Source organism: Cygnus atratus, chromosome 4 (genome assembly GCF_013377495.2).
Source record: "Cygnus atratus isolate AKBS03 ecotype Queensland, Australia chromosome 4, CAtr_DNAZoo_HiC_assembly, whole genome shotgun sequence".
Lineage (NCBI taxonomy): Eukaryota > Metazoa > Chordata > Aves > Anseriformes > Anatidae > Cygnus > Cygnus atratus.
This window is the reverse complement of record NC_066365.1, coordinates 21,628,613-21,653,287: the sequence shown is the minus strand read 5'-3', so window position 1 is coordinate 21,653,287 and position 24,675 is coordinate 21,628,613. Positions and strand designations below refer to the sequence as shown.

The 24,675-nt window shown below is 38.4% G+C and overlaps 1 protein-coding gene across 3 annotated transcripts in view; it reads left to right on the top strand.

Moving 5' to 3' along the window:
* Positions 1 to 24,675, top strand: part of TENM3 (teneurin transmembrane protein 3) — a 420,747-nt gene that overhangs the window by 135,140 nt on the left and 260,932 nt on the right. The gene's annotated exons all lie outside the window — the stretch shown is intronic.

Below are 24,675 nucleotides of genomic sequence, written 5' to 3'. Positions count from 1 at the left end.
GCATCAGGGAAGCTATGCACTGGTTGAGATGTCTTGGGAAGGCTGTGAAATCTGCCTCCCAGAGGTTTTAGGAACAGGTTGGTGTTCTGTTGAGAATGGATAATCCTTGCTGTCTCGTTCATTCCTGTGAATCTGTGGTCCCCGCAGATTGCTATAAGCAAGGTGTAAGAAAAGTTGCATAGCAAAAGCTGACAAAAATAAAGTATCTAGCATCATTCTTCTATTTCGGTTGCTTAGCTCACCTTAAATGGTGTTTAATAACAATGTATTTCTGTTCTTTTCTTTATTATTTTACTAGTGATGATCATTAAACTGCTCAGGTTTTGCGTAGTGAGCTCCTCAGTTGGCACATGAGAAAAATGAAGGCAGAGGAGAGTTAGGACTTGTTAGTCACTAGCAGGCCCTTAAAATTAGTATTACGTAGTAGTGCTTATAAAAGTATTTGGATGTTCTGTGTTCACACTTGCAAGCTAGATTTTTAGAATTGTTTTGGCAATTTATTTATTTTCTTCAACACCTGCCAGTTTAAGAATTCGCCAAATTTCCTGACACCCAAATGCTGCACTTTAAATTCCAAGGCAAACTTTGGTATTACATGAGAAAAAAATAACTCCAGACCAGCAAATGTTTCACAGAATTATACTGCCAAATACAGCAATGCTGTTAAGTGTATTTACAACCTAACGTGTGCAAATGGTCGTGAGCAGTATGACAAGAATATTCCGAATCAGAAGGGCTGGCAGTTTAGACCAGGTCTGTTCACTGATGACCAGTTTTACTGTTGTCTGTTTTACAAATGATCATCAGTCTGTGATTGCCTGAGTCAGGAAACTTTTTGTTTCCCCCTCTTATTTGGAGGGGGAAACAGCGAATGTGTTAGAGCAGGTATTGGTACTTGACTGCAGTCATGCTCTCCTCACCCCAGCAAACCTTCTTTCCAGGGCTTTCTCATCCCAGCTGCCATCAGAAAACCCAATGCTGGGGAAAGAGAAGCGGGATGAGTGTTGAGAAACCAGGATGCACTTGAAGCAGGAGTGAATAGGCAACGTTGCCAGCTGGTTTGGAGCAGTGGCAAATTGAGGGCCGATGCTTGTGTGCACAGATGTGGAGGAGCTCAGCAGGAGCGGGATGGCTTCAGGACAGAGGCAAAGGAAGCTTTCAGTCTGTGGGGTCTTTGAACAGAAGCAGCAACTCAGGCATGCTTTTAAGATGAGGGAGTGGAGAATTTGCTTTTAAATAAGAAATTGCAATAATAACTTCACATCCAATTCACTGACAGTATTAAACGATGCTATACTTGTTAGTCCTGTGTAAAAATGATCTTGCCTAAGACATGAACTCAGACTCAGTAGCTGGATTGTACCAATAATAGCCTTTAAAGTGTGCTCAGTGTAATTTTGGAGGTCAGAATTAAGGTACAGAGGCCACAAAGTCCTTGTCATCCGTTAGGAATTACTTGCTCTTTGCTACTCCATTTATTCAATATAATTGTCTGTAAAACACGTGCTGCAATTCTACATACTACATGCTGGTTGTACCTGAGCTCTTCCTGCAGCATAAAGAATCTGCATGCTTTTGATTCTTTCATGTTACTATGCAAAGGATATTTGCCCTGAAAAAGCATTATAATAACTCCATAGCATTCACGTGCTTCCTGGAAACCTTACAAGAAGTTCAAAGTGAGGAAATTCCTTCAGTTCCCCCCGGTCTTTTTTGGCACAAGCACTAGGGCTCTGCTTTTATCAGACCTGTCAGGTCTCCTGATTTCAGTGGGAGACGGGTTCCCTCACTGTGGTTCCCCTGCCACTGCTTATGCATCCCCTCTCCAGGAAAGCAGCTCTGGAGCTTCTTCCACGCTGCTTTGACTGATCAGCTGCCTTTGGTGCCTAGGGTGCTATTGCAGAGCCTGGTGGCAAGGCTCTGCGCTGTGAAATCCCTCACAATGACACGAGCCCCTGCTTTGGCCCTGCATTGCCATGCCTGTCCCCTGGTGTGCTCCTGTAATCCGGCCCAGAGAGGTCCTGGCATGGGTTTCATCAGTTACAAGGTTTACATTTAGCTTTCCTAATTCTGCATCGTGACAAACAGCTTCTCTGTTTCTCTCCTCATATATTTTCTCTGTGAGTTTTGGAGTGCTTCATGCTTACTTTAAGGTTTCCCACTTCAGCACCTCTGTGAGGCCCTTCTTCAGGTGCACAGCAGAAATGTGAAGACTGGTTTACTAGCTGGGGCTTAACCCGAATTTCTTTCTTGAGGTTGTCAGTCCAGACATTTGTTATAAGGAAAGCAAGTTTGTAAGTAGTTAGGAGTATTGTATTTTTCATCTCAGGTGTTAAGAGTTGCTTGTCAAATAGCATGTGGACAGGTAGACGGCACATGTGAAGAAAGATGTGGATATTTTAGTATCTGGTTCTTGGACGAAATGTATTGACTTAGGGAGAAATGGGAAACAATTTATTTCAGTTGAAATCTATCCACTTATCACCAATAAAAAAAAAAAGTAATAACTGAAAGAAAAATCACTGAAAGGTACAGGGGTATCTTCCTACAGCACCTCAGCAGCAGGATGGTTTTGGTAGCCAGTAGGTGTACAATAATTGGACTGAAAATTGGATGGTGAGGTCATTTATGATGACAACATGTAGAGTGAGAATTACTGCTTCAGCTGGGAGCATACAGTACCTCTTTGCAACAAATGTAAATGAGAAGAAAAGTTCACAAGTGGGCAGAGGCTTAAAGTGGCTCTCATTTTGCCAGCCTGGTTCGTTTTCATGGACTTGGGGAGATATAATGTCAGTTCTGCTGGGAGCTCCTGGAAATTCTCAAACTATATCCTTGAAATAAATTTGCATAGCTCCTGTTGAAATAACAAGGGCATGCAAATATCAATTTGAGATTTAGATGTGTGCTGTGTTTTTTGCATTTCAGGTGGATAATGAGTCTCTTCTGGCCCATAGGGTGAGAATAATAACAAGATATATAACACGGAGAAGACAAGATCAAACTAGAAGTGAGGTGGAGGTAGGGGAATTAGTTGGGTTTCTCAGGGCCCATGCTATATAATTTAGGTCTAATGTGCATCGGGGACATGGCATAACCCCAGTTAAGACCTCAAAATGTAAAGTTCGGTAGTTAAGTGAATACTTTTTTTTTTCAACATCACTTAAAGCTGCTACAAATTTAGCACACAATATCTAATTCATATCCAGCTTGTGAAACATAAAGTCTCTCCAAAAATTGTCAGTAAAATGTGTAAAAACCACTTTTATAAGAAATAATCCCTCCTATTGAAAGGATAAACGGCTCTTGGCATTATGAAGCTGAAAAAAAAAATTATTGAGAAAATGCAGGTGTTATGCCTTCTTGATAGAGGTTTTCTTGCATTGTTTAAACAAACATACAAATAGAACTTGTGAATTTTCTGATTCCCTTAAGAAATATTATTATTAAAGTGCTAGTGACACTGCCTTGAAAATAAAAGTAGCACTGAGCGTTTTCTCCTCCATCTTTATTTTTTCTGTAGAGGAATACGTTAGTGTAAGAGTAGAATGGGTTTTCTTTGTTTTTAAGCTTCCAGGTGTTGTCACTGATGGTGATACGTGTTTGATACTGCTTGTGGTTTTTTACATTGCTTTTTCCCACTCTAAATACCATGTCTCATTCTCTCACAGCATCTCTGCATTATCATTGCTTTTGTAGTTCCCTAGGATCTTGTCTATATTAGAAAAGTCCCTCTAATAAGTGATTCTATTTAATCTACTTAACTAATGTTTTCCAAAGATTTTAAAGCAAATGAATGAATTCTGTTTGACTTAAAGCATCAGTACAGGTAGGATTCATCTCCCTGCAGGTTGCTGTTGTTCCTGTGTTCTGCAGCAGATCTTGTTCCAAGTCAGTCACTGGCACTCCCCACCCCATCCCATTCCCACCCCCCACCCTTTTTTTTTTTTTTTCATGAGTACTCGGTGAACTGGTATCTTTATATGCTCTATCTTTACCGATAAAGACTAATGATTTTTTTCGGTTATTAGATTTACATCGGCTGTTTCCTTCTCATGGTTATTGCTACATGGCTTTATGTTCCTTCAAAAATATCAGTGATTTTTAAGGTTTCATATCTAGGAGTATTTTACAAGCACAAGTTCAACGTATGCTAATATAAATATTATTTGTCAAAGCTAGCACAGGAAGGATTTGTCTGACTCAACGTCTATATCCCCTTTATAACTGATAGAGAGAAATTCTAGAACGTCTCCAAGTACTTGAACCACGTAAGTAGATGCCTAGGTCGTGCAAGGTGACTTGCCCATAAGTGTGTCTTTGTAGAGGAAGCATTTAAAAGTTGAACTTACTTGCATGTCTGGACTACCAGGATCTTAAGTCAGTTTAAAAGATATGGGGCATTTATTTCTTTTCCCCTAGTACAAACTGTCCTCTTTTTCTGATATAGACAAAGAGTTCCTCCACAGTTTGCTTGGGCAAAAAGAATTATCAGAAAATGTACTTAGAGGGGTTGAATAAACCTATTATTAATGTAATGCAGTAAAATCAAATCAAGCAACAGCCAGTCACAATCTTCCTCCCCTCAGCAGTCAAAACTGGAAACTGAACTGAGAAAGCTGTGGAGGAAAGGAAGGTTTCAGGGGTACTGTTACTGGAGAGAACATGGCTATTTCTGTGTAAAAATACCATTAAAATGGTACTGTTTCAAAGACTGAAAATAGTAAAGAATGAAGATGGAAAATCGTACAACCGTACAATTTCAACCGTACAATCGTACAACTTCAGAGCCTACTCAGTTTTACTACTGTTCTTATAATTGACCACTTCCTTAATACTCCTTGCTTTCTCTGGGGGAGTACTTACCTTTTTTTCCTGGCTCAGTCTCCATATGACCAGAGCCACAGCTGCTGTGCATAGCACAGAATATGGGAGTAATGCAGATGCTGTGTGCCATAGTCAAATGCGTGTTTTTTCGCCTCTAATAGTGGAGATAAAACCATTTTAAATTTAGAAATGAGTTTGGTGAATTCTGCAGCATTCAGGGATGCAGAATTAAAATCTGTGGTGATTTGCAGTAGATTCAGTGTACTGAAAAAATTTTTCGTTGCTTACAAAGTTTGAAGCATCTATCTTTAAAACTGGAAATAATCACTGATACCAATTACCCTATATTAAATGCATAATTTTATTCCAAACCCACCTGCAGAAATTATACTTCTGCTGCTGTGCTTGCAAAGAGTAGTTCTGCATACTGACATGGAAGTTCCACCGAACTTTCGTACTTCTGAAAAAATGCACAGAAAATTAAAATTACTGTTTGGTATCAAATGTCCTCAAGTTCATGTTGTGTTCACATGTGCAGTAGTTCATTCAGGGATTACTTCAAAGAGAGTGATGAGTATGAAGTCTCACATATTGTTCTGAAGTTGTGGTGTGTTATCTTCCATGTGCTATTGTAATGTTGATAGCCCTTTTTCAAATAGAATTAAATGCAATTTTACGAGTGATGGAATGAAACTCTAGTAGAATTCTTTAAGAATTAGAAGACCAATAAACTTATTAGAGCTTTAATATCAGCATACAAAGTTATTAGAGCAATACTTCAAATATATCTGGTTTCTACTGCTTACAAAGCATGAAATAATTTTAACTGTTAAAATATTGCAATCATTTCCTTATAACAGGAGGATTTGGTACTTCACATAGACCTTCTCCTGCGTGAGTACATACACATTGTCAGGATGTGACGCACTTCTTTTTTCTCTGGTGATAATTGCTAAGCAATCACAATTTGGAAGCGTTTGTGTTGTGTCCATGCTAAGAAAAGGGGGAATAGGAGGGGAGAGATGAAGCTTTTTTTTTTTTTCTGTTTTCAGAAAGAGTGAGATGTGATTCATTATAAGGTCTACCTTATCTGACAATATAAATATGTGCATTCATGGATGTGGTATAGCCAATGACTTCTCTGTTCTTTAGCTTTGAGAAAGGCATTTCCCTGAAATGCCAATGTTATAATTTATTTTTTTTTTTGGCAAATAAAATGAGACATGCAGCAGGTAAGAGTCAGGACTGCTGGAGACACAGTGTTAAGGTTTGATTTTATCCTGCTTTTAAGCAAGTTTCCATTTGGTTTACATCTTTTTGCCACTTTTTCTCATGCCATTTCACAAACATACCTTTTTTCCATATCATACACGTATTTTAGGCCAATTCCTAATTAAGGATGATTCTTTAGTGAGATTGTAAAAGGAATCATGTTTGTTTCAGAGGAGAAAACAAGTAAGTCATAGTGGCAACTGTTATTCATAGTAGTGGCCATCAAAAACACGTATTGCTCTCATAAAATGAGAGAATGTATTTGATTGTTATACTCATCAAACAAAGAGTTAAGGAAATGCTTCCATAAGCAATGCAAATCTTACTTTTAAAAGAAACCAAAGAAATTTCTGGGCTTTCTGCTGTAGTGCTGTAACTGAAAAAAACACTGACTACAATAATTTAACATTAATCGGTCTAGCACAGTACATATTACTCGCTAAATTATGAGCCTGCAAAACCCACACACAAATATATACATATGTGTACAAAAGTTTGTTAGAGAGTACCAGTGTGATGCATGCATGCCATTAGGAACAAACCACAAACATCAAGGTATTTTTGCAGATGCATAGAGCTGTAGTTTAATTTTGTATCAGAAGGTGACTGCTTAAAGGTCATTTCCCAAAGTATAAGTCAGATTCTTTTGGGATGTATCCTTTAGCTTCATCTTATGTTTCATTGACTGTATAAGCATTAAACTCGGCGAGAATGACAGGCTGTAGTAAGTGGATCCCAGGTGGGCCGTGGGATCTGCAGAGCCAGCTGTTCCAAAGCGCAGATAACTCTTTCAGATTTGCAGATCCTTTTGCATTTGACGTGGCATGCCAAGTCTTTGTACTGCCCAGTGCTGATGTTTTAAAGGAGAACGGCTTAATAATTTATTAGCTGCTACATTTCCTTTGGGCTTTATCTGTGTGATGCTGTTGAGTCACTGAGAAGTGTAAATACATAGAAGTTAACAGAAGCACATTCTTTAGGAAAGGGAAAGCTTTTTCTCTTTTCGTTTTTTTTTTTTTTTGACCGTGAACTCTGCTGAAAATATATTGTTGGTTTACCTAGTTACGAAAGAAAAAAACTTTGTGCTTTTTAAATCAGGGCTGAAACATGTTTTGAGTTTAAGATCGTGCCCTCCTAAAAACAGTACTAATTAGCAGTATAACAGCAATGTATTTTCCTGTTCATATGCGTTTTTAGCTACTCATATTTTTTCAGCCTATTACTAAAATCAGCTTGTTGTTAATCTTTCTCAGTATGCAAAATGTACATCTATCATCGCTTTCCCTTTGAATTTGGGAAACATATTCTTATCTATCACCTCTGCCTTGGTAATATGTTAGCGTAGGCTTCTGCCAAGCTGTTGAATCTCCTAAGGCCACCTGCTCGTCACCTCTAGAAAAAGATAATGAAGAATCAGTAGTACTTGTTCAGCATTTCCTGGCTAAGAGAAATCAAATTCTGTCTTCCGGTTCCCTGAACAAATACAACAAGTAGACACTAAAAATGGGTCCTTTTCACACTTGTTTCTTTATTCTCTACTGTCAAGTCCTGCCTAAATCAAAACAAAGGCATAACACAGTCTTGTCTGCGCCTATGGATTTATGATACACATATGTCAGGCCATGTTTTCTGTTACATATTTATGAGTAAAAGTTGTGACATAGAATTACAATAGTTTGATATAGCTATATTCAGTAGTATTATTTTCATAAGCTGTAGTAGTACTGTAATGAATTAGGACCCTTGCAATATTTATTGCTCAGATATAAAAAACAATGTAGTGCTGCATTTAAAACAAAACAAAATCCAAAACCTAATAATTCTGTTTGGATATTTAACACAGAGGCCCCACAAAACAGTGGTCCTGCATTGGTTTTTTGGTAGAATAATGCAATAAAGAGGAAATAGACTTCCTCTATTTCATTTGTTCTGTTCAACACACATGAATATGCAGAGGTTACTGCATGTTTAAAATATTCATTGCATGTAATACTAAAAATTGAAATCAGTATGAATAGTAAACTGTTAAGAGAGGTTTTCAATGAAAAAACTTTTCTACTGATGTCAAAGAAAAACTTAGCTATTTGAATACTCCTGCAATTTAACAATAAAATACTAATTTGGACAGAGGCATCAAAAACAGCCTTCAAATACAGCTTCATTTCATTCTTTATCCGTTTGTGAAAAAAAATTGCCAGCTAGAAACTCACATAATGCTCATTGCCTCCTCTCTTGTTCACTGTCCAGACACCATTTATACTCTCTGGAGGGACCAGTAGGTATTGGGAAGCAAGGGGACAATTCCTTCTGCAGAAGAAACTGAAGAAATGGGTTTATATAGCTTTGTGGAACGTCAAGGAATATCTGAATGCCTACCACTGTGTTGTAAACAGTGGTAGAATAAAATGATAGAAGTTAATTCGGATATGACTGAGTTTTCTAGCTCCAGCTGGGGCACTCGCTTTGTGTCTGTGTGGCCCGAACGTTTGGGGGTGATGCTGTGCAGAATTTTGCATGCTATGTTACTGCTTTTTATGTGTTGTTGTTTTTTTTTTTTTTATGGTCACTGATGTTTCCGTACTAAAAAGCTGGAAGAATGATTATATGGCGCTTGCAGACTTCATGCTGATTTGAGTATCAGGATATGATAACATGAATTATTTTTCATCCATTCAGCAGCATTTAGACTCCGTGGAGGCTGAGAGCATGTGAAAGCTTTTCTTATCAGGAAAAGAGTAGACCAAACGTGATAGGTATCAGTATCAATGTAAAGAATGATACATTATTTCCTTTAGATAAAGCAAGCAAAACAAGTCTTGCAGCTGAAAGGCATTGACGGTTTTCCTGAGTGGGCTTAGGTTTTCCAGCTGAGGTTTGAAGTATGGCTCTAGTGTGAAAAGAGGCTCTATGGAAAAGACCATTTCTGAATCAACTGCTGGGATCCTGTATGTGTTTATAGTTCTGTTTAGTAATGCTAAAAAAAAATAGAAATAATTGCTGATTTATACATCCTTTGGTCTTGCAAAGTTAACATAGCTTTGAATTAGTGAATTGTGTCCTGGTCTTGCTTGTAAATTTAAAAAAAAAAAAAAAAAAAGGTACCTATAGGTACATCTCCAAATTTCTCCCTTCATTGCTCTCTCAGAGGTGTTCACAGTGGTGTTTCAGTAATGCAACTGAGAGGGAATACACCAGAGAGACCAGATCTGCTTTAGATCCAGGATAAAAAAAAATCTTCTCTATAAAGTCAACAAATTCAGTATACAGATTACTGAAGCACAATTAATACAGTTTAACAATGCATCTTCAAATTGAAATTATTTTAACTCAGATTGTATCTCTGTAGGTTTCCACAGTTTCCAGATTGGCGATTGGCTTTATAAACACCCTAAGTAAACTACAAAGCTTATAAAAAAGAGATAATTACTCATAATGTTCTTGGTCTTTCTGTTAAATTCTTAACAACCTACTTTTTCTTTTTAGTGAAGTTTACAGTGTGACATTTTGAATAGACTTTCAAGACTGTTGAAGCATTATTATTGCTATTTCATTATTTTTTCAGAACACACTCCACCTTACAAGTGTCTCACTTTTGCACATCAACAAAGCCAAATACAAACTTGGTAAGACAGCTGAAGAACCGATTTCTTTGTGAAGTTAAAGTCATTTTTAACTTGAGACAGGTTTTGTTTTGAGACCCATGAAAGAAGCAGCAGTTGCTGTTATTTGAGTGGGCCACATTAAAATGCAAAAATGTGGATGTACGGTAGAACTACAAGAAGAATTGCTAGCTGATTAGGGATGAGGATCCCAGGGTAATTGTTGGACAGACAAAAAAAGAATGGAAGTAGTGAATGATTGCTCTCAAATGTAGACACATTAAAAAACATAGAAAGCTGGAAGTACTGTTTTTGCTGGAGTCTACTGTTTGTATCAGTAGCTTTGATACTTTAAAAGTACTGTCTCATTAAAGAAAATGCATGTTTGATATGTATTTATCTATGCATAAAAAGTTTAGTTTAGAACAGCCCAAAATTATAGTCAGAAGAACTGACCTCCTTGCTTGGCTGTGTAAGGGTTCTTAGTCAATCTCACCTTATTCCATAGAAGACGTTAATTAAATTAGGAAACTTTAGATTGTGTTCCAACCTTGATTCTGTTTAGCTGAGACCCTCAGAGATGTGATTTTATGGAGAATTATTTTTTTAAAAAACTACATAATACATTTATTTGAGAAACTAATTTTTCTTCATTTTGTTATATCACCTTCAGATAATTAGTATCAATAATGAAGCACTTTTGCATTCATTTACAAAAAAGCATTACTGCAAGCATCAACTAATATGTTATGCCTGCATATGTCTACATATACAATTCTCATTGTCTCTTGCAGGAGTGATCAATATACACTGAACAACATAATTTGGTCCCTTCTTATTTATGTAGCACTATCACAGTACTATAAACCAAAGAAGTTGTTATTGTTTTGTCATTTTTAATAACGTTCTGTTTTGATTTATGCATGCTTAATTCCATTCATTTCTGATCCATTGATCTGTAACAGGGCAGAAATGAAATTCACTCATGAAAAAGAAATAAAATTTTCATCTTAATCAGTCAAATGCAGCCACCTCTGGGCTGCTTGGCTTACCTACTAGTGCCAATCAGTTTGGGATAAAAATTCTATTCAGTTCAATGCCCAAGAATTATCATGAGAGGAAAAACAGTTGTAAAAAAATGTTTGAAAGACAAAAAAAAAAAAAAAAACAGGAAAAATCCTGTTTAAGATCTATTTGATCTATTTGCGTTTTTTTTTCTTTGTTTTTAAAAGTATTTTAATTACTATGCTGAGACAGGGTGGCTGGAGTACCTGCAATAATGTCCAAATACCAGGCCTTTTGTGACTTTTTTTTTTTTTTTAAGAGATTTCAGAATGTTTCCTTGACAAGACTGATGGGAATCTGTGTTTTATGTTGGCTAATAAATACCGCTGACACATTATTAGTAAATAGGAATAGTTTCAGTCAGGAAAAGTGTCTTCCCTAAATAGGGATGCTCATTTCCAAAGTGCGGTTAGGTATCAAGAAATAAATGGACAGAAGATTGTACTTGAAGGCAAGCATGGCTGTATATGTTTGTCCCGATTTAGGACTCTTAGCAGGTACATGGGTGACATTCAGCGTTGATTACTTTCTTTGTGTCCTACACCATAGTGCATCATGGAATATTTGCTGGCAGGTGTGTTCAGGTAGGACTACCATGTGAATCCTAGCTTGTACCCTAAAAAACTAACTGGTTACATGACCAAAAGACAATCACAGGACAGACTTGGTGGACCCCAAGGTCTTTTTAATGGCCTCCAGCCACAACAGTCATAGCATCACAATGTGCTTATTATAATTTTACTTTCGCAAGGAACTGGCAATACATTTATTTTGAAAACTAGATTGTTAAATCAGTTTTTAGCAAGTCTTGAAATTGCATTAGTCTGATGGTTTATTTGGGTTGAACTAATTTGCAGAGTATTTTATTTGTGTTTTGTTGATTAGTAAAAGCTTTATTTCTACTCACCTTGCCTGTGTTATTTAGAAATGCAGTTGTGAAAATGGAATTGTTTTTTCATTAAGGAGTCTTTATTTTCCACTACAGATAAGCAAAATTGACCCAGAATATTCTTAAAGCATATGCAGTGGATTGTCTGAATTCTGAAGCTGTCATCTCAGGTACTTTGCTAACATGGCATTGATCAATCTACAGATCCCAAACTGAGGAGAAGTGGTAGGAGTATTGGCCACAGGATGCACTACAGGCCAGAAAGATAAATTGTTTGGGTTGTCTTTTTGCAAGTTTAAGGTCACAATTCATTCATCTTGTTACTTTGCTGTATCCCTTTAGTGCCTTCAATTGCAAGATTAAATATTGAATGGTGGCAGATCATTCAATATATGGCTCTTATACTTCGGCATTAGAAGGCTTTTCATGCTTAAAATGGAACCATGTGCACACAGAATGCCAAAGGTAATCGTGCTGATGATCCGTTCTGTAAGATTAATCCCACAACAACATTATCAGGCAATTCTTAACACATTGATTTATCCCCGATATGACACTTCTGAAACAAATGGATAAATGCTTGGCATATACTAAGCATTCGAGGAGGGAAAAGTGTGGAATTGAACTCTCTACAGAGAAGATCCATATTTAAAATTAACCCGGTAAAAGCTTTTAGTGAGGAGAATTTTAAACTTTTAGACTGAAAGTCACGGTCCCTGATTCAAGGCTGGTCCGTAAGAAACAAGAACAGGGTATGAAGGAGGACTCATCTCCAGAGACCAAATCCCAGTCTCCTGCAGACTGACCTCACGCCTTGCTCACAGAAATGGGTGCCCCATTATACGTGTCAGCCAGAGAGGCCCTTCACGTGCCTTACCACCCTCCTCTTTACAGTTAGCAGGCAAGTGTAGGCTTTGCAAAGCTTTTGGTTTCCTGTGCTGGTGCAAGGAGCAAGAGCATTCTGCCTCTAATTATTATCACCTCTACAAACTGTATAAACACCTTCTGTGTTTTCAAAGAGTTTTATGTACCAAATGTGAAAACTGCTCTTGAGGTAGGTACACGCGTTCGCTAGTTTTGTAACTAACATTAAGACTGTAGTGCAAACCAGCAGATGTCAGGAAATGGGTTGTAGTTATGTCTTAGCCTCAGTATTTTTTTATAGAAGGTTTCTAAACTGGCATTGTGTTTTGTGTGTTATTCAGGTTTTTGTTAAACCTGTCTGCAAACAGAAGAGAACACCTCTGGAATTCAAAAATGTGAGGTTAATTTCACTGAGTGAGAAGTAGCTCCAGAGGAGAAAATTACATTTTGCTTTTTAAAATTGTATCTAGTGATTAAATATGTATTTCATATGAATTAGGTCAAGAGTGAGATCCTGTCTCAGTGCTGCATCTGACTTGCAGATACTTGCTCTGTCAATTTGGTAGACTTGAAAGCCTCAGCCAGGTGCCCATGCTTCTTAATGGTGTATTAATTACACTTCTGTGCAGGTGTGTTAAACTGACCCTCACAAAAGGCTGAGCACTTTTTGAGGAGTCGCTTCTGTAGCCAGAAAAGAATATTTTGCATAAGGATTGCAACAAGTCATCTGGGCTGTGGAGGAGGTACAGGTCCCACATCCTGTTCACATGTGCTTGTGCAAGGAAGAACAGTTTCAATAGAAAAGGCTGACAGAGAGCTGCCCAAAGAAGTCCAGTGCGATGGTCTGTCACAGACCGTCAGGTCAGATCACACTTGTTTAAAGTCAGAGGTCTGTTGTAAAACACTTTCTTTGGCAGGATTTGATTCTGAATCAGTCAAGTGCTATATAAGAGGCAGAAGGAGGATGCTGCCTCCAGCTTATTCTTCTGGGGAGTGTGACTGTGAGGGAAGTTTACTCACAATGCACTTTTCAAAGCAGAAGTTACTGACTTGTTAAAGAGATGAGCTTGGTGAAACTAGCTGACTAGAGAGATGAGGACAAAATTGTTTCTAAGGTTTATTCTCAACCATTAATTTGGGTTGCGGTCTTAAGTACAAACAAATATATGCTAGGCCAGGTTCTTAAGTTAATGTTCTTTACCATGTTGCACTTAAATAGATATTTAAGATGCCTGGGTTCTGCTTGCCTGCCTGCCAACATCTCATCTGGATATGGTTACTGCGTAGACATAGCCCCTGTTCATGCGCTAGTGCCTGTGAATATCCAAGCTAGCTAACAAGACTTTTGCTTTCTTTGCAGTTTCTTCATGTAAGTGATCCTTTACATTGACCATTTTCATACACTTGAACTTCCAATATTTATTGAATTGAATGAATTAAATTGGGAGTTGAAGCTTACTGATATTCAACACTTTTTTTTCCTAATGCCACTATGAAATTTTTGTTGAACACAAGACCTTTTAAAATTTGTTTTAAACTGCTAATATGTTTGTTTATTTCTAGTACCAGTATAATGAAAGCTTACTTGGCAAAGTTTTCACTGCAAAATAGTGCGTGTGAAATGCTCTATGGCTGGCTGTTCATGTGTTTGAAAAAGTAACTTTGTGGTGAATGTGAATAGTTGTTTTAGATATGAAAATTTTTCATCCCATTCCCTCTGATTTTGGTGATAAATATTTGATTATCGAATTGAAAATAGAATCATAAATACTCTTGATCATACACATAAAAAGAAAAAAAAAGATATTATTAGGACTTGATTTTTCTTTCACCAAAGTTCTGGAAGTGTTTAAGGCCAGGCTGGATGAGGCTTTGAGCAACCTGGGCTAGTGGAAGGTGTCCCTGTTCGTTGCAGGGGGCTTGAAATTAGACGGTCTTTAAGGTCCCTTCCATCCAAGCCATTCTATGATTCTAACCTGTACCACAGGAATATTTTAATTAATTTGGCTGTTGTTGTTGTTGACATCATAAAATCATCGAGGTCAACATAAAATACAAGCAGAAGATCCTTTTTGGAGACCAAGAATCTGTTCCGGTACTTGTGCTGCACGTTTATTATTTACACCAACCACCTGTCATCCTGGAAGATTCCTTTTGATTTCAGGGAGAGTAACATGTAAGTATCAGAATAAGTAGTAATTCAGATTCAAAAGAAAAGTGTCTCCGTGGTGTTTGAAACAATTTTTGGAGTACCTTCTGACACAATGAGGTCCTGCATTGAGGACATCCTTAGGTAGCTACAAATGCTTCAGTAAGTACGTACTTCCCTGTGATGTAGATTGCAGTTAAATTACATAGGTGTCATGGTGTAAACACAGCAAATTATCATCAAATCCTCATCTTTTTGAGAAAATGTTTTTTTCTGGACTTGAAGATCAATGATGATAAAAACAGCATTTTACACTTTTAAATCTAGAGGGCAATAAAATCATCAGTTACATGAGAAGTTGGTTGGAATGGTTTTCCTTCTTTTAAAAAAACAGACTTCCACTTTAATGTTGATTTTTCTGGTAGAAGGTGATTTAATCTATTCATTTCCTTATTCTATTTTTTTTTTTTTTGTAGCACAGTAAAATTAGTAGCCTCATTATAATGGGTAACCTCATTAAGGCTTACTAGTGTTATTTGTCATTGTTCTACATTTTTGTCTGTTAGATTGGCAGATAATAGGAAGTGCAGCTTTGGGGGTGAAAAGCATCGCTGGCCTGGAGATTTGACTTCTGACATATATATAAATGTGAACCTGTTGATAAGCAGTGTATGTGACCTGTGACAGCCAGCTTGCTGTTCTGATGGGGTGGAATATTACAGCTCAAACATGCAGGCTTCTGCTCCACTGGACTTGGAATAGATTAGTAAAGTATTCTCCCAGCTCAAAGGGTTTTCGTTTGTTTTCTTCATCATGATGGATTATAGATAAACTCATATGCAAGCTTATTGCAAGATTCCTCTGAGACCCCTAGCTTTTTATGAATGGAAAGGTTGTTTATAAATGTTCAACATTGTTTTCTTATATTATTTTCCCCATAGGACAAGATTGCTCTGTTTTCTGTAAGAGACTAAACTCAGATTTTACAACCGCATAGATTTACTGTACGTATTAGTTGGCTTTAGATAACTGAAGACTCTGTGGTGAAAAATGTGTTTGATTTCAGCTCCTGGAGGTCTCTTTTATACATACTTTACAATCCTCAAACCAGAGTACAGACTCTACAGAGGCCAGAAGTCTCCAATTCGAAGTTATTGATGGAATCTTTGCCGTGCATGTGGTTTTCTATAATGCTAAAATCTTCCAAACACTTCTTTTCTGATATGTCTGATATTTCTTTATCAGAGTGGCTTTGAAGTCCAGTATTTGTGGAGATGTTTGAACAGTGAGGTTATATTGATGCAGGGTCTGGTCATTAAATTATATTTCATATTTATATTTGCTGTTTTTTGTTCCTAGATCTTATTTCCTTTAGGCATAACATGTCTTTCAGTCACTATAACATATAGTTTGTTATCATTCCTTTAAAAGCATTAATATTAACTAGGGAAATCTTCACCCAGGGGAAGTCCAGGACTTGAACTTGTACAGCCAGAAGATAGGTTCATTATGATGACATAAAGTGTCGATTAATAAATCTGAGAGCTAATAAAAACAGCTCTGTGATCTGACAGAGGGGTGCAACTTCAGGCACTGAAGTTCTTCAAGCAATTTGTACCTCGTTTAATGCCTTAAAGGAAACTTGGATTTTATTAGTAAGGCTTGCTAGCAAAGTTCTTTCTTGTATTCCTATATTCCTGTTCTTCCTATATTCACAAACCTCCTTACACCAGGAGAACAGACACCACCTCCAACTGCAAAGCTGTCTATCGACATTTTAAAAAGCATCACCAAAATCTAGAAGTGGTTTCCCAAGATGTAGAGAAAAGTGTGGGGGAAAAGAAGAGTTCCTCATCATGGAGTATTTTGCATATGGGGGAGGAAATAATCTTTCCATCTTCCAAAGCATACAGTCAGTAAGAACCCCAGCTATATCTGAGAGAGCTTCTGAAAAGTTCGTCTGGAAAAATATCTCCAGATGGCAAATGTATTCATGACTACTGCCACGCTTTGAATGTCTTATAAAAAAGAAGATGGCTACATTGCTTGCAGAGTCCAAGGTGCAGGACTGCATTCCCACCTCAAGGCAATGCAATAGTAAGCTCAGAGTAGGGAGCAAAATGTGCTATAAAACATCAGACCCAGTGAAGTGTCTCATTTGTGCACATCCTGTGGGGATACCTGGCAGTTCACACTCCCAAGCATTCCTCCTGAGAGGTTTAGGAAAGATAGTTTCCCTTAAACAAAAAGATGCGTTTGTCAGTGATCATGGCTGCGCTAAGGACCAAGTTCTCTGTGAAGTGTTCGGTGGCTCATGAGGCTTTAGACTCGTAGATTCAGCTCAGTGTGTAGTGCTGGCCACAGATGTCAGATAGCACTGTCTTATTAGTATGTAAGTGGTGCGTGGGATCCTGACACGCTTCACCAGAAGCAGCTAATCAGTGTTTTGCCTGTTTATAAATCACACTGTACTGGTGGTGCTGGCCTCCACAATGCCATATTTTCGGATGCTGATTAACAAAATCAGTTGGCCAAAGAGAAAAGAAGTCTGCTGTTTCACAGTGGGGGCTGTTATTTCACAAGGTAGAACAAGTGGCTCCTTGTTCATTTGTTGGTGTTGTAAGACAAGTGGATTTATTGCCTTGAAGGGAGAGGGTTATGGGCCTGTAGTATATTTAATAGCTTCAGAAACGTCTACTTTTTGCATATGAAATCTAGTAGCTCTTATTCTCTAAGTGCTGTCTCAAATTTCTTCAGTTACAGAATTCAAGTTCCGTAAATACCAGGGGGTAGACCAAGTTCTTGTGAGCTCTCATGAAACATTATTGTGATTAGGCTTTCTGAAACTAAGTGTTTTTGAGGCATTGCTTGTAGGGAGTATTGGCAATGAGAACATAATGAGATCAAGAGGCCACTGGCTGCTCGCAAAGAAAGTAGTCCTATTCAAGAAAGTGTGAAAAGTGACAGCATTTGAGAGAGACAAAACTGTGTGTTTTTTTTTCTCCCATTCGTTTTCCATAGTTTGTTGCTATCTGGCAATGGGCTAGAACCAGTTCATGTTTCCCTTCAAAAGGCCTGCTTTTCTTACCAAGTATCTTGAGTAGACAGGATATAAAACAGCTTTTTTGGAGAGTCCAGAGCATAACTGCTGATACTCCCCTGAAAGTAGTAAGATGTGCCTCATAAATAAGGCCAGCTGGCATTCATGAGTAGGTGTACAATTAAATATGTGTGTATTGTGTGTCTGTTTTATGGGATCTCTGATTGCTCTAACTTACAGTTCGTCTGGTGTCTTGTTACAACCCTCAGTTGTCAATCTGGGCAAGTTTGCAGCAGGTTATCAGATCTCAACTACTTAAGTTGGTTGCTTTCTGTTCTGTTTGTTCAATATGGGAATAAATGGGAAATATCATTATGTGTCATAGCTTAGTTTGCACATTTATTTGGCCAACCTCTCTTTTACCTTTCTTCAGTGTGTTTATCAGTCTGCTATAGTAAGACAATGTTAGGCATGGTTCCTCCTTAATACTCCTTGTGCTAGGTAAGGGCTGTTTACCTCGATTTTTAAAACACTTTTCTGAATGTCAATTTGTAATAAAAACAGCTAAGACTTTCTCCCTTAGTTCAGCTGCTCTGAGAACGTACCCCTCAGGACTGCTTAGTCCACTGGACACTCTGTGGTTTTCAGCTATGGGCCACAGGCTACTTCTAAGGGACTTGGCGAAGGCAACCAAGAAAAATTGAGCTTGGTGAGATTAAATTTTCTGTATAGGGGTCTTCATCTTCACAGGAATGTTCTTAAGTCTTCATGAATTAAAATGTAATAATGTTTTTAGAAGGCTGAAAACAACACGTACCTTCTTTGAAAGTAATTTTTGTATCATGATAGTTCGAAAAAATCGTCAGGCCTCCAGTTACCAGAGTACCCTAACCTTTGGCATGCAGAAGAAAATAATCTTGCTAGGTTATCAGATTATATTTATCACATAGTCACATAGTTCATAAAGGGTTAGACCTCTTCATCCTATATGAATTTATGTTGGGCTGTATTGATATTTGCTAGACATTAGTTATAAAATGAGTAGTGCATGTTTGTGTATCTGCTGGTATAAGGTGAGACGTGTATCTGAAACATGCATCACCTCCCCTGCCTTTTCATAGTTACGGATTCCTTATTCTTAAAATGATGAATGTAAGAACTGCTGATTTCTCTCAAAATTGTTGCCCATCTACCATATGTAGTTTTGTGTTTATGGAGTATATCTTCTAAGTGCTTCTGTGTGAGTGTTGTGAACGGATTTTACAGATACTGAAAGCTATGAGGGGTGAAAGTGGTACCATTTGGGTAGTGGAAGGGTTTCTCATCGTTACTGAGGAAAACATTAAGCAAAGGTGCTCGTGTAGTGGTGTTAATCCAAATGAGTTTCTTACTTCTTTGAGGGTCTGTGTATGTATCTACACCAGTAGAGTTGGTCATATTTGTAAGTGTATTGAAACACAATCCTTGCTATAGTAAAATTGTATAATAAATTTCTGTATATTTGCTTAAGGAAGGGCCAGAAATCAGATTTGTGCCGCAAGGAACTGCCACCTTCCCATTTTAGCATGATGCAGTGGGACAGAGAGAGCAAACCTTCAAGTGCTGCCACTGGGCAAAGGCTTCCTGGCTTTTAGTAAGTTGAGGTATTGCTGTCCTACAGTCATATTTAACAGATTACCAGTAAGCTCGGTGGCTGGGAGACGTCTGTGCTGAGGCACTTGCTAGTCTTCATCTCAAAGAAGGTGCCAGCTTTCTTTGTTGGTTCCGTGCTGTTCATGTAAAAGGATTGACTGTGTCCTAGAGAGTCATATCAATGCTGAGGCTGGCAGCAGTTTCCTTGGGGGAAGGAAATTTGTTAGCAGCAATACATGCCTTCCTGCAGACTGACCGGGTAACGGCCTTTGGCACCTGACTGATAATTCAGTACTGCTTTTTTATCCAAGAAGGCACAGGTGTATTTCCCACTGATTGCATTAGTGCTGCTTACAGTACTTTGGGGCAAATACATAGCCTATTGAATATGCATATTACAGTAACATAAAAAATCAATTTGTAATTTAAAATGGTGGATGCAAGCCATTTTTGCATGCTTTCCTGGTTTGCATGCTTCTTGTTTGTTTATATTTCTGTTCTTTCTAATACCAAATAAGAAAATACTCCTCATTCTCTGAAGCACCACACTGTGTGTTTGTTCACTTTTTTTTTTTAAACTTCTCACCTGTTTTAGTGTCATACTTCAAGAGTGGTACTAGTGTTTTAAAACCACGTACGAGTAAATTGATTATGTTCATTTCAAAATACAGATTGGGCAGCTTAGGTCATTTCCAGGACTCTGCTCAAAAATGCCTCATCAATAGGCTCTGTGGGAGTGCTATCATTTTGGAGACTCAAAAATAGATAAATTGTCTAGAAGATTAGGCTATCAAAGACATGTTGCTTTTAAAACTCCTCCTTGAATGCAAACTTGAGACCAAGTCACCAATATTTTAATATGGTCGGTACCTTTCAGACTGTCAGTGGATTGCTTTTTGTCACATGCGGAAAAAAATTGTTGTGGAGTTGCAAGAAACTATGTTTTAAGACACAAAATCCAAAAACTCATACTTCATAACTCCTCTGCAGAGACATCAGCTATTTCATGAGTGCTGACAATGTACTACTCAATTAGCACTAGGAGTGGTTTTTGTCGTGTCTGGATAAAAATGCATTATCTACCTGCAGCGTGGAATGGCTCTCTCCGACACCCCCTGTGAATTTCGTTTGCAGGGCTCACAACAAGTCTGACTTCTCAGGTGGGAAGGCATTTCCAATGGGAGTACATAATGCCAGGAGTTTTCTGCTACCCTTTCAAGCCAGTGACAAGTTCTGAGTAACATAAATGATTTTTCCAACTGAGGAAAATATTAATCGTGTCATATAGTTGGCATTAATTTAGCATTTGTGATGTGTAGTGGCTGCAGTTCAGATTCAGCCCTGTATGGCAATGGAAACGGGCACCAAATCTGCTAAGATCATGCTGACCTGACCTAGTATAATAAGGGAGGTTACTTGGAATTAGTTTTCATTACTCGTTTTCTCAGTTTGTCTGTTCCAGCCATTTCCCACGTGAGTTGTTCTTATAAAATACAAGTATATATTTCTGACAGCAAGGCTGCAGGAAGTGCAGCTGATAGCGCAAGGTTCTAGTATTTTGCCCCAGCAGCATTATAATATGTTCCTAGAAATCACTAAGTGTAGCTGGAATACAATTCTCCCACCTACAAAAAGCTCTGCAGCAAGAGCTGGTAGTCTGTGGCCCTAGATATTTATGGCCTCGTTCCTTCCTTTGTCACTTGGGCTTCATGTGCCTTGCTAGGAAAGACTCCTCAATGGGTAGCACGCCTCATTCGTACCATGCTTACTCTTTCGTGTCCCCAGTGTCAGTCACTGAAGATTGTGGCCCACCGTGAGGCTGATACTATTTATGGCTAAATTTAACCGAAGGAATTGCAAATTAAACATCCTCACAGACACTTGCTTTATAACTCATAAAATGTCTGAACAGAAACGTTCATTGTGAGCCTACATGGAGCACAAGAAGAGAAATCTGAGAAATTGTGAAGCGTGATCCAAATACCAGGCCCCTTCATAGCAGTTTAAGTAGATAGTACAAAATCGTGTTAAAATGTTTTTCCCAAGCTGTGTGAATAAAGTCTTTATTAAGTTAAATGAAATCTGATTTGATATAAAAGAACTCATAAATCATCTTTTACGATCTTCTGTTCAGCGTCAGGAGCAGTAGACATTTATATGTTGTATACAATAATATCTCTCCCCCCCAGTTTTCAGATGCCTTTTCTAACTAATTGGGTTTTCTTACATTCATTTTATTGTACTTGAAGTTTAATATTTACACCGCCTAACATGGTAATCGATTAGTAGAGGGCCAGACCCTGTGACACCTTTTTATCATGCAATTTTACAGGCCTATCTGCACCTAGTTAATTCTTTTCCCTCATAAACCCAGTCGCATTCCCTACATCCAAAGTACTTGTAGCTCCTTAAAGGCACAGGTTGCCACCGATGGTCTATGTTCTCGTTATGGCTGATGATTCTTGCAGTTTCGTTTTCACGTAGTGCGTTCCTCCAGTCCGTCATGGCTATCGACATGTGAACTGGTGCATAAGATGAAGATTGTTTGTTGCTCTTTTAGATGTTAGAGTTTCCAGAATCCAGTTTTTGTGTATTTGTCAGCTGTGGTATAGCTTCTGGTTTGCTAAGCTGCTCCTTAATGAGTCTCAGGAGGCTTGGACACCACGTACTGCTGGGTAAGAAACCCTGTAGCTACAGCACAATGAGCCCAGTCTGCCAGAACAGTTAGGGACCCGAGGTGGGTACGAGTCTCCCTGAGCATCGCAGGTTATTAAGGTGGTGCAATCCCTCATTAGCACCAGGAGACCAGAGGTGCTGCAGACGGATGGGGAAGCTTGTTCCTACCGGCAGCACTGAGAGCTGTGTGTGGCACTGATCTGAGGACCTGCATGAGGCTGGCTGGGGTCCAGCTGAGAAGCGATGTTTGGGGTTGAATGGGTTCCCCTGGTGCCCCACGGGAGGTTGTGGGCACACAGGGCTCCCATGCGATGTCAGCTCGGGGGACGTGCTGCAGGGTGGTTGCGGTGTGTTTGGGGTGGGTGGGTGGGTGGGTGGTGATGGGGGTCTTGCAGGAAGCTTTGAGAGGTGGCATGGACTTGGGAAGTAAGAAGACCAGGCACCTGTGACATGGGAGAGGCTTGAGGGTCACATATGGAGTAATAACAACATGTACTGTAGGGTGACAAAAATGTTGTGCTTTGTTCTTAATAAATGTATGACCTGCTTTTGAAAAATCAGGCTAGTTTAGCTTTAGCCAGCATGGTATTTCTTTGTCCTTTTCTAATCCAACTTTCTAACCCCCAGGAACTGCAGAAAAAAAAAATCTTTAGTGTGTTTTTTGTTTGGTTGCTTTTCTTTTGTTTGTGTTTTTAAAGAAGGGTGTAAAGAAGTCAGGAAAAAAAATGTATTTTCATGTTTTAATTTCAAATTAATTTTGTGATTTAATCAGCCAAACGTACTTTAGAAACTGGAAAGGATTACTGTTCCGCAACTTAAAACCATTATTCCTTTCCAACCATTACCAGGCTGTTAATTCCAGGCAAACACTTAGCAAATTGCAGGAAACCTGCCTTTAATTTCCAACCCCATTTTCCATTACAAGAGCTCATCATATTTTTCAGGCAGCAAGTCAATGTGGAAGCATTTATGTAGCTTCCTCCCCACTAAGTCCATTATGTCTGTGTCTTTGGTCATGGGTTTGCTCTGCTAATATGTCATGGACTCAGCAAGCAGGTTACTAATCAGAAGGTTAAAGGGGACTTGCTGAAATGGAGCTGCATAAGCCAGACTTAATATGAAAGGACAAAGGAAAGCAAGGAAGACGCACAAAAAAAGAGGGCAGCAACAGCTTTTTCTGTGATCTGTGCAGTGAGGGTGAGGTTAGCCTGCATGTTTCTGGCTTATTTTGTTCCACTTTGCCCAACGTAATGTATTTCAGTGCAGGCTATTTTATTAAGCGTTTGCCTAAGATCAAACATTTCCTTAACTCTGATTTGTCTCCTCATCACTATAATACTTGTAATGGATAAATACAATAAAGTTAGGAGTGTTTCAGAGAAGCCGGCGGTATGATGGGGCTTATTTATACTGAGCAGCGAAGAGCAGAACTGTCCCACTTTGTAGTGACCCCAGCTGATCGATCAGCATGTTAAAAAGCAAGCGCTGTGCAGTCTTGCCACTTTGGGCGCAAAAGTCTGTCTGCATTAGCCAGGAGCTTCACCCAGCCTAATAGACCTTGTCAAGAGGTACAGCGCAGTGCTAACACGCTTTGATGTTTTTCAGCTCAGAGGTACTCGCATACTTGCCAGGTCAGGTATTTCAGCATCGGTATGTAGACGTCCATCTGTAGATGTGTAATTTGAAAAATGGTTTTGTAATAAATGGAAGGCAGCTGTGTCTCCATTTTATGGAATCGGGAGCAAATACTAGAAGAAAGTTGTTTGGTCTTTTTTTTTTTTTTTTTTTTTTTTTGTGAAATGTGTTTGCCTTAAAACCTGCTCTGGTTTCTGAAAACAAAGAGCAACCAAGAAATTCAAGAATTGAGATGCAAGTTGCAGAGAGTTATCTTCTCATTATCATAGTTACTTGCATATTGCTTATATGGTAATTATTGTTACAGTCCCACTGATTTTACCAAGAAATAGGATGTTTTCCATGTAGCAATTTAATAGCATATAAACACCCTTATTCTTTTTATCTTGATACTACATTTCGATATTATCACCTACGTAGCAAGTACATAATATTTTTCCATTCATTAAAATCATTACTAGTAAACAATGCATTGTGAAAAAGTAGTGTGAAACAATCTGTAGCCTTTCAACTCATTCCTTTCATTTCATTTCATTCAATTTAAGCCTGTTCGGCATTGTCCAAGTTCACAAGTCACTCTCCTGTTCAGCACCTACTGCTGGCAACCCATAGCTCAATGTCTCATCCAGAAACATGAAAGACCTCATTAAATCTATTTTTGTGTGAGTTAACAGATCTACAAATTAACCTTTCTTTAAAAGTAAAATAAAATAAAATAAAAATAGTAGAGGTCAGCCTGCTTGTACAACAAAGTTTGCAGACCACAGAGATTTTTCAAGCATGATGGCACATTTGACAGCATGGTTGTCTCATCGGTTTGGCAGTGATCTGTTCAATGCCAGCGAGGAATGCTAAGGCTCTAAGTGTCTGAAATGTGCTAACGTGTAGTGGTGGGCTTTTTTTGTAAGCAGGAAGTGAGAAATGGAAGAGACAATGTCTTTACATTTTTATTTTTATTTTTTTCACAACAGCAGTAAATTATTGATGTGAAAAGACTTGGCTAGTAATTTTGGGGGAGAAATGCTCG